This window comes from Microplitis mediator, chromosome 1 (genome assembly GCF_029852145.1).
Source record: "Microplitis mediator isolate UGA2020A chromosome 1, iyMicMedi2.1, whole genome shotgun sequence".
Classification (NCBI taxonomy): domain Eukaryota; kingdom Metazoa; phylum Arthropoda; class Insecta; order Hymenoptera; family Braconidae; genus Microplitis; species Microplitis mediator.
The window spans coordinates 1504893-1520919 of NC_079969.1; positions in this window are offsets into that span (position 1 = coordinate 1504893).

The following is a 16027-nucleotide window of genomic DNA, read 5'->3' on the forward strand; positions in this document are numbered from 1 at the left end:
GTTCACAAAAATATCAACCATTTAAAATTTTTCCTCATTTTTTTTTCCTGAAAAATTTCTCTTACGTTCGAGATAAAATAAAAATTGTTAAATTTCTTGAATTCCGATTCAAACTTCAATGAACCGTTTAGAGGATAATTGCCCTCGAGAATGTAATCACTCAGTAAATATTTTATGTAAGAAAAACATATAAATTATTTTTTTTTTTTTTTTTTTATTCAATTGAGTTTCTTTTTTTTCAATTTTATTGTCCGAGAATTAAATGGAAATTTTTTTTTTAATGAGCGAGTTTTCTTGGCAGTACAGTCAAAACTTTCACCAAATTAGCGCACGGCAAGGTAACTACTGACTACTTAACTAGATAGTGAGACAATGTCTTTGCTCTTTGATGATCATGATGATGATGATGATGAGGATGATGAGGACAAAGTATTATATTGCGTACAAACATATTAGATGGGGCTGCTTTACTGCCCGCTTTCGCTTTCGAAATCATAAATATATAATATATGTCTACATCCATTGTTTAAAATTTTAATCATTTTTGTCCACATTTACATGCAATTATGTAATTTCGTGTTACTTAACTCATTAAGGGGTAAAATGGGCCGCGGATTTCAAGGCCGCGGTCTGAATTTTGAAAATTTTTTTTTTTAACTGACAATATAAAGCCAAATATTGGATGTACAGAAAAATCGATAAGGAAAAAGTTGTGGGGAATTTTGTCCTGAGGAAATTTTGTCATGAGGTCTGAGACGGAATTTTTGATAGGAAAAAAGTTATGGGGGATTTTAGATTTGGGGACAGAGAAATGGAGGAAAGGGAATTTTTGGAAAGAAAATTTTTGGAAATGGGTATGGGGAATTTTTAGGAGGGTAATTTTGTGGGAAATTTTATGATCTACAAATTTTGGCTGATTAGTTTTTTGGGTAATTTTGATATTTTTTGAGTTATGGAAGAATGGAAGGAAAAAGCGAATTTTTGGGACAGGAAAAAAATTAAAATTTCTCATAAACTATCAAAAATTTCGAAATATTCAATGACATCATTTTTGTTCAAAATTTAATTTCCTACAAATTACTTTCTTATCTTTCTCTTGATATTTTTGATAGTTTACGAGCTATCAGCCTCCAAAGTTCCCAACAAAAAATTTTCCATTTCCCTCAAAATATTTAAAAATCTCTCGATCTAAAATTCAAAATTTCTCGTAAACTACCAGGAATTTCAAAATATTTAATGATATCATTTTTGTTCAAAATTTAATTTCCTACAAATTACTTTCTTACCTTTTTCTTGATATTTTTGATAGTTTACGAGCTATCAGCCTCCAAAGTTCCCAACAAAATTTTCTATTTCCCTCAAAATATTTAAAAATCTCTCGATCTAAAATTCAAAATTTCTCGTAAACTACCAGGAATTTCGAAATTTTTAATGATACCATTTTTGTTCAAAATTAAATTTCCTAAAATTTGTTTCCTTTTACTCATCTTCATATTTTCAATATTTCTCTAGATATCAGCTTCCAAAGATCGAAAAGTCATAAAATATTAAAAAAAAATAATAATTCAGACTAAAAAAAATTTACTTTCCTAAAAAAAAACTAAATTTCAATTAAAATTCAAACACGATTAACCGCGAATCCGTGAACCCATGGATGACAATAATTATAAAACAAATATTAAATTATTTGTTAAAAAAAATATAAAACTAAATAAGAATAATAGATTTTAAAAACTTTCTCTCAACTCGGTTTGTTATAATGGTGAAAGCCGAATCATTATAGTTTCGATTACACAGTGAATAAATTTTAATAACCATTCATTATTTATTATTTATATTTTGCTTCAACTTCTAATAATTATATATATAGATATATATGTTTATTAAATGTTCAATAATATAATTATAATAATAAAATAGCAAATGAATATTAAATTACTGTATGAGTCATAAATGTATGCATGCATAAATTCAATAGAAATTATTATAATTATATAAATATATATATGTACATATATATAAGTGGTATATATGAGAGGTAAGTAAATGTAATGAGATCAAAGATGAAAGAAAAATTTTTTTTAGTGATTTTGGGTTACAAGGGAAATATTTGGGAAATTATTGATTTTAGGAAAATTTTTGTAAGAAATGATTTTGTGGGAAATTTAATTTTCTACAAATTTTGTCTGATTGGTTAATTGGGAATTTTTGATGGTTTAGGAGTTATGAGGAATTTACAGAGGAAAAGTGGGAAATTGAGGAATACTTTTGGTGGCTGAGGATTAAAATGAAAATATCTGGGAAATTATTGATCTTAGGGAAATTTTTGTAAGAAATGATTTTGTGGGAAATTTAATTTCCTACAAAATTTGTCTGATTGGTTAATTGGGAAATTTTGATAGTTTAGGAGTTATGAGGATTTTAAAGAGGAAAAGTGGGAAATTGAGGAATACTTTTGGTAGCTGAGGATTAAAATGAAAATATCTGGGAAATTATTGATCTTAGGGAAATTTTTGTAAGAAATGATTTTGTGGGAAATTTTATTTCCTACAAATTTTGTCTGATTGGTTAATTGGGAATTTTTGATGGTTTAGGAGTTATGAGGAATTTAAAGAGGAAAAGTGGGAAATTGAAGAATATTTTTGGTGGTTTAGGATTGAAATGAAAATATCTGGGAAATTATTGATCTTAAGGAAATTTTTGTAAGAAATGCTTTTGTGGGAAATTTAATTCCCTACAAATTTTGTTTGATTAGTTAATTGGGAAATTTTGATGGTTTAGTAGTTATGAGAAATTTAAAGAGGAAAAGTGAGAAATTGAGGAATATTTTTGGTGGTTTAGGATTGAAATGAAAATATCTGGAAAATTATTGAACTTAGGAAAATTTTTGCAAAATATGATTTTGTGGGAAATTTAATTTCCTACAAATTTTATCTGATTGGTTAATTGGGAATTTTTGATGTTTTAGGAGTTATGAGGAATTTAAAGAGGAAAAGTGGGAAATTGAGAAATATTTTTGGTGGCTGAGGATTAAAATGAAAATATCTGGGAAATTATTGATTTTAAGAAAATTTTTGTAAGAAATTATTTTGTAGAAAATTTAATTTCCTACAAATTTTGTCTGATTGATTATTGAGGAATTTTTGATAGTTAGTTAGTTATGAGGAATTTAAATAGGAAAAGTGGGAAATTGAGGAATATTTTTGGTGGTTTATAATACAGACCTAAAAATTCCTCATATCTCCTCTCCTATCACTCCTATCAAAAATCATCATCTTACTAATTATGTTCCCCATAAAATTTCCTACAAAATCATTTCTTACCTAAATTACTCTATCTCCCATACTTTCCCCATAATTACTCTTTCAAATTACACAGCTCCAAAAATTCTCAATTTTCCAAAAATTTTTCTGTACCTTCCTTAAAAAATCCCCATATCTCATTTCCTATCACTCCCAGGTCAAATTAACCCTAAGACAATTTTATTCCCCATAAAATTTCCTATAAAATTATTTCTTGCACTTTTTCCCCTATCTCTGTAACTTTCACAAGAATTCCTCATTTTTAAATTTCCCAATTTCTAAACTCTAAATTAAGTGATCTCGCAACAGTCCCAGGATATGACAAGCGAAAAAAAGTAATTACATAAAATTAATTACCAGCAATAATAATAATAATTAAATTTATAATTGGAGTCCAGTGTAAATAGATGAATGATAAATAACAAAAGTATATAATTTTCTCTTGTTATTTTTTTTTTTCTTTTCTTTTCTTTTAAATTTTTTCTCTTTCTCATTTCGCGGCCTCGTGAATTAAACGAGCGGACATATTTATCGCTATTGAGGCCCAATTAAGAAGGAAGCGGATGAAAAATGCGATTCGCTGTTCGTTCCGTTCTGGATATTGTCCAACAAATATCACACTTTATATATTTAAACATTACATTTTTTTTTATCTAATTACGATAATTAGCAATTACTAATTACTTATTAGCAATTATTAGTGTAATTATATAATAGTTACGATTTGCTAGAAAAAAAAATTTTTCATTATTTAATTTTTATATATATATTTATATATATATATATATATATATATATATATATATTTCATTTACACACAGACACATTTAACCTCATGATCTAATTTTTTCAGCTCATTGACTTGATATATGGTGAAAGGATGCTCTTACATACCATATATATAAATATACATATATATATGTATATATGTATGTATGTATGTATATGTATATGTATATGTACTGGCAAAAAAAAAGAATTTGAATTTTTTAATTTTGAAGAGTAAAAATTTTATGCCTCGGAAAATTAAGGTTGGAAAAATATGAGTGGAAAATGAAAATTGTAGGGAAAAGTTATGGGGTTAATTTTAAAAAAAGTATGAGACTCTAGGAAAATTATATTGGAATTTATCTAATTTTCTTTGAGGAAAAAAAAAATTTATTAGATGTGAAATTTTATGGCTCGGAAAATTGAGGTCGGAAAAGCATGAATGAAAAATGAAAATTGTAGGAAAAAGTTATGGGGTTAATTTTAAAAAAAGTATGAGATTAGGAAAATTATATTGGAATTTATGTAATTTTCTTTGAGGAAAAATAAAATTTATTAGATTTGAAATTTTATGGCTCGGAAAATTGAGGGCGGAAAAGTATGAATGGAAAATGAAAATTGTAGGGAAAAGTTATTGGGTTATTTTTAAAAAAAGTATGAGACTCTAGGAAAATTATATTGGAATTTATGTAATTTTCTTTGAGAAAAAAAAATTTATTAGATTTGAAATTTTATGGCTCGGAAAATTGAGGTCGGAAAAGTATGAATGGAAAATGAAAATTTTAGGGAAAAGTTATGGGGTTAGTTTAAAAGAAGTATGACACTCTAGGAAAATTATATTGGAATTCATGTAATTTTCTTTGAGGAAAAACAAAATTCGTTAGATTTGAAATTTCATAGCTCGGAAAATTGAGATCGGAAAAGTATGAATGGAAAATGAAAATTTTTAGGAAAAGTCTAAGGATTAATTTTATAAAAAGTTTGAGGCTCCCGGAAAATGATCATGAGATTTACGGAATTTTCTTTGAAAAATAAAATTTCAATATTATGGAAAATTGCTCGGAAAAGTGTAAGTGAAAAATGAAAATTGTAGGAAAAATTTACGGGGTTAATTTAAAAAAAAGTTTGAGACTAGGAAAATTATATTGGAAATTTCCGTAATTTTCTTTAAGGAAAAATAAAATTTACCAGATTTGGTTTTATAGCTCGGAAAATTGAGATCGAAAAAGTATAAATGAAAAATGAAAATTCTTAGGAAAAGCCTAAGGATTAATTTTATAAAAAGTTTAAGGTTCCGGGAAAATTATCATGGAATTCACAGAATTTTCTTTGAAAAATAAAATTTATGATATTGTAATATCATGGAAAATTTCACGGAAAAGTGTAAGTGAAAATGAAAATTGTAGGGAAAATTTATGGGGTTAATTTAAAAAAAGTTTGAGACTAGGAAAATTATATTAGAAATTTCCACAATTTTCTTCAAGGAAAAAAAAATCAACTAGATTTGGTTTTATAGCTCGGAAAATTGAGATCGGAAAAGTATGAATGAAAAATGAAAATTCTTAGGAAAAGTCTAAGGATTAATTTTACAAAAAGTTTGAGGCTGCGGGAAAATTATCATGGAATTCTCGGAATTTTCTTTGAACAGAAAATTTATGAAATTTCAATATTTCGGAAAATTGCTTAGAAAAGCGTAAGTGGAAAATAAAAAAAATTGTCAAGTCTTGAACGATGTCGGGTTTAAAATAGAGGAAGTCTTATCTTTATTGATCTAGAGGATGCTAGAGGGAAGTTGATATAAATTTATAACAAGGAAATAAATAAAAAAGTTTGAATTATTGGCAGTTGACTTTTTTTATGGTTTCTTAGTAAAAATATGTCGGAACAAAAGTAAGTCGAGTAAATAACACTTGACATGAGTACAACTCATACATGACCCACTTGAATGGATGTCAGATGCGATTGGAGATCAAACAGATAAAAAATATATTAATTTTCTAAGGTAAAAAAAAAGTTTTAATACAAGTGAGAATAATTAGACATGTTTATTTTTCCGGCTCTATTGTTTAATTAAATATATATAATTTATATGCATATATTTGTTTACATATGTATATATGTATAGACTTGAGTATCACTCTGATGGGTTTAGAGGTTAATTACTTGGAAAGTAATAGAAATACAGTAATAAGTCCAAGGAGTAATTTTGTAGGAAATTTTATGAGGAACAAAATTGTACAGGGGGCAATTTGGGCTGGGAGTGATAGGAAAAGAGATATGGGATTTTTTTGGAAAAGAGAGCCTGGGATTTTTTACGGAATTTCGAGTCGGGTAACTTTGAAAGGTAATTATGGGAAAACTATGGGAAATAGAGGGATTGAGGTAAGGAGTAATTTTGTAGGAAATTTTATGGGGATCAAAATTGGTCATAGGGTAATTTGAGCTAGGAGTGATAGGAGAGGAGATACGGGGAATTTTCGGGGAGGAGATGCAGAAATTGGGTAACAATTAGGGACTTTTGGAACCTGGTAATTTTGAAGAGTAATTATGGGGAAAATATGGGAGATAGAGGGATGGAGGTCAGGAGTGATTTTGTAGGAAATTTTATGAGGATCAAAATTGGTCAAGGGGTAATTTGAGCTGAGAGTGATAGGAAAGGAGATATGGGGAATTTTAGAGAAGAAAGTCGGGAGATTGGGTGTAAAATTTATACTTTTGGAGTTGGGTAATTTTGAAGAGTAATTATGGGGAAAATATGGGAGATAGAGTAAAAAGTGTAATGAGTAATTTTGTCGGAAATTTTATGGGGAACAAAATTGGTCATGAGGTAATTTGAGCTGGGAGTGATAGGAGAGGAGATACGAGGAATTTTAGAGGAGGAAGTCGGAAAATTGGGTGTAACATTCATACTTTTGGAGTTGGGTAATTTTGAAGAGTAATTATGGGGAAAATATGGGAGATAGAGTCAAAAGTGTGAAAAACTTTTGGTAGGGAATTTCATGGGGAACAAATTAACTCCCTACAAAAATAAACCTAAAGTCAATAGTTTCCGAGATATCACCTTCCGAACCCCAAAGTATTTATTTATTTATTTTCCCCCACTATTTTCCATCATTAAATTCCTGATATCTTATCACCACTTTCCCCAACAACATTTTTCCTCATGACCAATCTTGTTCCCCATTAAATTATCTGCAAATAATTTCCTTACCCCCACCCTCTATCGCCAATATTTTCTACACAATCTCAATTTTATTTTCCCATCATAAATCTTTATAATTTTAAAGCAAAAAAAAGTTATCCCCCCATAAAAAAAGTAAAAAACCTCCAGGTCATTGAGCTCTGAAAAATATAAATATTTAATAACGCGGACGCGGAAAAAATTTTTTCAACCGGGCAAATACTCGGATGATGATTATTATTATTATTATTATTATTATTATTATTATTATTATTATTATTATTAATATTGGTCGGGTGGACCCAAGTCCAGATGGTATCTTTGATGTCTTGCGTGCACAAAAGTAATTTAAAAAAGTAATCTCTGTAATTGGCGGGTTGTTGAGAGAGAGCAAGTTTAATAAATAAACAAATAAATTTAAAAAAATTTTAAATCCTTTTAAAAAATGAATCCGCAAAAAATCAACAAGAAAAAAAAATGAATCCCCCGTAAACCGATTAGCTGACGATCGTTTGCAAATCGTTTCCACTCACGTAATACAAACTAGAGGAGGATCGTGCTGTGAATTATAACAATTTTTTTTTTTTGTGTAAGTGAAAATACGACGGACGCTGATTGCAAATGTTTTAGTGAAAGTAATTTTTTTTATTATTTTTGAGAAGGGTCAGAAGAAGTGAGGGGTCAGGGTGGAGGTCATTGTTATTTTTGGCGAGACGTGATAAAGTGGGAATTTGGAAAATCGATGGAGGTAATGAGGGACAAGGAGCTAGAGGGAAGTACCCTTGAGATAAAAAGAGTTTTGAGGATTACGAGGGAAAAGTTTTGAGCAGGGAAAGTCGGTATTTTTCATACTTTTTCCATAATTTATTCAAGTTTTCCCAATTCTGGAAATTTCCAGCCGATTCTTGTATCTCCTACTGGTAAATTTCCCATAGCTCTTTTCCTATCGATCCTAGCTCAAATTACTCCTGATACAATTTTGTAGCTTATAAAATTTCCAACAAAATTACTTCTTACACTTTTTACTCTATCTCCCATACTTTCCCCATAATTACTCTTCAAAATTACCCAACTCCAAAAATATCAAATTTACACCCAATCTTCCGACTTCCTCCTCTAAAAGTCCCCGTATTTCTTCTTCTATCACTCCTAGCTCAAACTACCTTATGACCAATTTTGATCCCCATAAAATTTCCTACAAAATCATTCCTTACCTAAATTACTCTATCTCCTATACTTTCCCCATAATTACTCTTCAAAATTACCCAACTCCAAAAATATCAAATTTACACCCAATCTTCCGACTTCCTCCTCTAAAAGTCCCCGTATTTCTTCTTCTATCACTCCTAGCTCAAACTACCTTATGACCAATTTTGATCCTCATAAAATTTCCTACAAAATCACTCCTTAGACTTTTTACTCTATCTCTCATATTTTCCCCATAATTACTCTTCAAAATTCCCCAACTCCAAAAATATCAATTTTACACCCAATCTTCCGACTTCTTCCTCTAAAATTCCCCATATCTCCTCTCCTATCACTCCCAGCTCAAATTACCCCATAACCAATTTTGATCCCCATAAAATTTCCTACAAAATTACTCCTTACTCAAATTACTCTATCTCCCATAATTACTCTCCAAAACCACTCAACTCCAAAAATTCTCATTTTACTCAAAATTTCTCTACTCCTCCCCCATAAAATCTCCATAAAATCCCCATATCTCCTCTCCTATCATTCCCAGGTCAAATTACCCCTAAAACAATTTTGTTCTCCACAAAATTTCCTATAAATTACCTCTTAAACTTTTTTACTTATCTCATATATTTCCATATATATAAGCAGCAACGTCTAAAGTTTCATGAAATTCCTCGATTAAATTCAAATTTATGTTTATTTTAATCGTATAATTGATTAATTATCATTCGTAAATTAATTACCCATGTCAATAAACATCAATAATAATTAATAAAAAAAAAATAAATATCTACAGCCAGTAATAAATTATCTAAAAAAAAAATTAGTAAATTTAATTCAACGAAATTACGTATTCGTATGAGTATTTATGTAAATTATAATAATAAAGTATGACGAATAAATTATTAAAATAGCAAAATACATAAACACATAAATTATATATATAAATATATCGTAATGTAAGACAAACGTCACATCAAACGTCAGTATTATTAAATGTACAATTGTGATAGTCTTTCTACTGTACAGTACTGAGTCTTTGACCCTCTTCTTATTCTTTTCTCTTTTTATATTTTCTCCTCTCCCTTCTCCTCCCTCTTCCACTTACTCCTCACCGTGTTCAAGTACTACACGATATTATTTTTAATCTCTATCTTGAGTTTTACGATTAAAACCCGTATTTTTGTCGAAAACATTTTTATTTTTATTTGCAATTAACCTTTTTTCGTATCCTATTTTAAAATCTCTTTTACGGTGAAAATATTTAATTTATGGGAAATTTTTATCAGACATTTTTTGTAGGAAATTTTATTTTCTATCAGAATCGTCATGACCATTTTCTTTGTATCTGTGATATTTTAGTCAGAATTTTGATTTTAAGGCAGACACAATTTCGAGGAAATTAATTTTTGGAAAATTCGATTAGTGAAATTTTAAATTCGATATTTTGAGAAAACTATTAAACTTATGAGAAAATTTTAAGAGACATTTTTTGTAGGAAATTTAATTTTCTATTAAATTAGCCATGACCATTTTCTTTGTATCTGTGATATTTTAGCTAGAATTTTGATTTTAAGGCAGACAAAATTTCGAGAAAATCAATTTTTGGAAAATTCGATTAGTGAAATTTTAAATTCGATATTTTGAGAAAACTATTAAACTTATGAGAAAATTTTAAGAGACATTTTTTGTAGGAAATTTAATTTTCTATCAAAATAGTCATAACCATTTTCTTTGTATCTGTGATATTTTAGTCAGAATTTTCATTTGAAGGCAGACAAAATTTCGAGGAAATCAATTTTTGGAAAATTCGATTAGTGAAATTTTAAATTCGATATTTTGAGAAAACTATCAAACTTATGAGAAAATTTTATGAGACATTATTTGTAGGAAATTAAATTTTCTATCAAATCAGCCATGACCATTTTCTTTGTATCTGTGATATTTTAGCCACAATTTTGATTTTAAGGCAGACAAAATTTCGAGGAATTCAATTTTTGGAAAATTACATTAGTGGAATTTTAAATTGAATTTTTCGGGAAAACTATTGAATTTTTGAGAAAATTTAATGATACATTTTTTTTAGAAAATTTAATTTCCTATAAAATTGGTCCTCATTAATTTCTTTGTATCTGTAATATTTCAGCCACAATTTTGATTTTAAGGCAGACAAAATTTTGAGGAATTCAATTTTTGGAAAATTCTATCAACGGAACTTAAAATTCAATTTTTTGAGAAAACTATTGAACTTATGAGAAAATTTAAAGAGACAATTTTTGTAGGAAATTAAATTTCCTATAAAATTGGCCCTTTTCATTTTTGACGTATCTTCAATCCCTGGCCCACAATTTAAATTCCAAAGTTAAAAAAATTTTCCTTGTAAAATTATCATCTCAGAATCAATTTAAATTCCCAACTTTAAACTTGACAAAAATTACCTCATATTTTATTCTTTCACAGTTAAAGTTCTTAAAAAAAAAAGGTCTTTACGCCAATTACCGTTGCCCAATACGTACTTCTCGTATCGTCATCCCGGGCAAACCCCAGCCACGATCAAAGCTCCAACAAACAAGACCTAGTTACCTATTAATTTTGTTTGCTTACCGTAAACACCAAAAAAAAAAAACGTTTAACGACAGCGTTAACGAGTTTCGTCAACGAGGCTAACAAAAATAAATTTAAAATAAAAATTTTAATTAAACCAATTTTTCCTTTTTTTTTTACAATAAAAAAAAGTCTATTGTATTCAATACAGAATTAGGTCATATAGCTCGATGCACTTTAATGACGTACATAAATACTAGGTATATATATATGTATAGATATATAGAGAAGAGTGAGGCAAAATGAGACACCACTTTTTCAAAAAAAAATTTTTGTTGTGTTTATTACTAAGAAATTTAAGTTTTATGTAAATTTGAAAAATTAATAGTCGAAAATTACCAGCTATGACTTGAATATCGATATTCGATTTATTTTACATTCGTAGTTTAATTTTAATCCAGCTGGCGAAAAATGAATCATATATGACGAATTTCGGTATATAATCCTCGCATGCCTCATATGTATGGCAAATTTTCACATATGATCCATATATGTTCGATATGTGATTCATATACAGGCAAATTTCATATATGATCTACATGTAGTTCATATATGGTAATTTTTCATACATACTCTATATATGACCCATATGTGCTCTAAATATGCCCAATTTTCATGAGTGATCCACATATGATTCATATATTAACAATTTTTATATATGATCCATATGTACTTCATATATATGGTAATTTGCCATATATACTCTACATATGACCCATATGTGAGTGATATATACCCAATTTTCATATGTGATCTATATATGATTCGTATATAGACAGCTTTTATATATGATCTATATGTACGTCATATATATGGTAGTTTCTCATATATACTCTACATATGACCCATATGTGCTCTACATATGGTAATTTTTCATATAGGATCCGTATATGATTTATATAGACAATTTGAATATATGATCCACATGTACTTCATATATATGGTAATTTGTCATATATACTCTTCATATAACCCATATGTGAGTGATATATACCCAATTTTCATATGTGATCTATATATGATTCGTATATAGACAGCTTTTATATATGATCTATATGTACGTCATATATATGGTAGTTTCTCATATATACTCTACATATGACCCATATGTGCTCTACATATGGTAATTTTTCATATAGGATCCGTATATGATTTATATAGACAATTTGAATATATGATCTATATGTACTTCATATATATGGTAATTTGTCATATATATTCTACATATGACCCATATGTGCTCCAAATATGCCCAATTTTCATGAGTGATCCACATATGATTCATATATCGACAATTTTCATATATGATCCACATGTACTTCATATATATGGTAATTTGTCATATATACTCTTCATATAACCCATATGTGAGTGATATATGCTCAATTTTTATATGTGATCCATATATGATTCATAAATAGACAGTTTTTATATATGATCCATATTTACTTCATACATGGTAATTTTTCATATATATTACATATATACCCTATATATGATATACATGTGCTCTATATATGGCAAATTTTCATATATGATCCATATATGGTAATTTTTCATATATACTTCATATATGATCCATATGTGCTCCATATATGGCAAATTTTCACATGTGCTCCACATTTGCCCTACATATGCTCTATATGCCTCATATATGATCCAAATACCGCAAATTTTCATATATCTTCTATATCCGAGTAAATATAATTCATTTCCCACTGAAGGAAATTTTTCCAAGTATTAATATTTCACTATTACAGTTTTCCCAACCATGACAAACATTTTTTCAAAATCCTAACAGTCACATTACCCGTGACCAACTCGCCCCATATATTTTCTAGAGTACATATAAATATTTTCATCAATAAAAAATTTTTTTTATTTATCAAAATTGTATCTCATTTTCCTCGACTCTCTTCTACATATATATGTATATCTATATCTACATATATCTATATATATAACATTTGGCTGGATTTCTTCTCGCAATTATCTCCGGTTGCCTCAAGCAGTAATTTGGCTTTAGCTTATTTCTCTACAGCTTTACTTTACTCTTTATATTACTTACACTTGGGTTGACTTGGGTTAAATCTTAACTCAACTTAAATCTTTACGACATTCGCGGTTTTTTATTTTTATTATCAATATTAAATAAGAATAAACTCTCGAGTTAGCAAGTTAATACCTAAGGGTTCATAATTTGGATACCAAAAAAAAATATATATTTATATACATATATATACATATATATTTTAAATAAAAAAAAGAGTTTGAGATTAATCTTAAGCTTAAAATGTATAGAGAGGTGGGGGTAAAAGAGGAGAAGGGAGGGGGTAGAGTCAGAGGTAGAGGTAGAGAGTGGAGGGGAAAAGTAGGAGGAGAAGTGATTGGGGGACAATGGGTGGGTGGAGGGGTGACGAGGGTGGGAGAAGTGAAGAAGTAGGAGTGAGGGTGGGGAAGGGTGGAGAGGGTGACGAAGAAAGATTGTAGAGATGAAAATAAAAATAATATTTATTTTTCACTCTTGCAAAGTTAACTTGTACTTATTTTCAACCGGCACGGCATGGCACTGGTTTTACTTAACCCCCCTCTGGGTTCCTTAATACCTTAATTTTTTTTTATTTTTACAATCTTTATTTTTAATTACTGAGATTCGCAGAGATAAATCGGCTTGGGGGCATCGGACCTTATTACCGATACTTTTTTTTTATTTTAATTGAAATTAAGGACTTTTTTGGGGTTGCAGGGAAAATATTTATTTTGTTAATTAAAATAAAAATCGGGTTTTGAATATTTGGTTGATTTTTTTTATTAATATGATCAGGTACAGCATGTAATTTTGAACAATTTTTTTTTAGTAATCAATTAAAATTTTGAGATTTTTTTTTATGAAATTTAAATTTTGAGTTTTGGCTCTGTGCTTAGAAACTATTGTTTTTATACTGAAGTATGAAAATTAAGACTTCATATATTTTTTTTCGGAAAATGTGACTAATTTACTAGAAAAACTGTCTCATATATTTTTTCTCTCCGACCCATAGAAAAAAAGTTATAAATTTTTTAAATTCATAATTTTAACTCCCCAATAAAATATCGAAATCTTCATAATTTATTTTGACATAAAAATCAAATTTGACCCCCATAATATCAAAATTAAGACTCCATATATTTTTTTTATAAAAATATGATAAATTTACTAAAAAAACTGTCTCATATATTTTTTCTCTCCGACCTATAGCAAAAAAGTTATAAATTTTTGCAATTCAAAATTTGAACTCCCTAATAAAATACCGAAATCTTGATAATTTATTTTGACATAAAAATCAAATTTGACCCCCATAATATCAAAATTAAGACTCCATATATTTTTCTTCTAAAAATATGATACATTTACTAAAAAAACTGTCTCATATATTTTTAATCTCCGACCAATAGAAAAAAAGATATGAATTGAAAAACTTTTCCAATCAAACCAGAGGAAAAAAAATTATTCAATTAAAAAAAAAATTTTTTATAAAAAGGGACAGGACTGAAATAACTGGATCGATAAATGGAATGACACTTTAAAGTTTTATAAAAATTACAAACCGGACGAAGCGTGTTCGTGTACATGTACATTATTAGTATTATCGGATATCGGAAAATTATTCATGCGAATAAATATTGATTTTTCGGCTTATTTTAAACCTTTAAACTTGCCACCGAGATTAAATTTACTCAAACTACTTTTCCCCATTAACTAGAGGTTACTAAATTTATAAAAAAATCCCGCGCTTTAAATAATAAACTGGAAAAGCTAAAATTAATTATAGACTTAAACTTCAACAAGTTGCTGATATTTTATGCACGCCTTCAAATTCCGATATCTCGTAAACGATCGGGTCTATGTAAATTTTACCCGGCAATTATTTTGTGCAGAATTTAATTTCCTACAAGTTTTGTCATTACCCTAATTACCATATCTGTGATATTTTCCACATAATTTGGGTTTGAAACTTCCGAACACAAAAATTTAAATTCACACACAAAATTTTTTGACTTTCGTCATTTAAAATCATCATAACTCTCTTCCTATCAATCCTAGCTCAAACTACCTCATGACTTATTTTGTTCCCCATAGAATTTCCTACAAAATTATTCCTTACACTAATTGCTCTATCTCTCATATTTTCCCCATAATTACTCTTCAAAATTACCCAACTCCAAAAATATCAAATTTACACCCAATCTTCCGACTTCCTCTTCTAAAATTCCCCGTATCTCCTCTCCTATCACTCCCAGCTCAAATCATCTTATGACTAATTTTGAACCCCATAAAATTTCCGGCAAAATTACTCTTCACACTTTTTACTCTATCTCCCATACTTTCCCCATAATTACTCTTCAAAATTACCCAACTCCAAAAATATCAATTTTACACCCAATCTTCCGACTTCCTCCTCTAAAATTCCCCATATCTCCTCTCCTATCACTCCCAGCTCAAATTACCCCATTGCCAATTTTGATCCCCATAAAATTTCCTACAAAATCACTCCTCACACTAATTGCTCTATCTCTCAAACTTTCCCCATAATTACTCTTCAAAATTACCCATCTCCAAAAATATCAATTTTACATCCAATCTTCCGACTTCCTCCTCTAAAATTCCCCGTATTTCTTCTCCTATCACTCTCAGCTCAAATTACCCCATAACCAATTTTGATCCTCATAAAATTTCCTACAAAATCACTCCTGACCTCCATCCCTCTATCTCCCATACTTTCGCCATAATAACCTTCCAAAACGACCCGACCCAAAATCCCAAAAAAACCATCGCCCGCTTCTCCAAAAATCCCCCATATCTCCTCTCCTATCAATCCCACCGTAAATCACTCCCTTACCAATCTTGTAGCCCATTAAATTTCCCATAAATTCCATCCCTCGGCCATCTCCCAGCTCCACCCTGACCCGAACTTCCGTGAAACAAAAACCCACT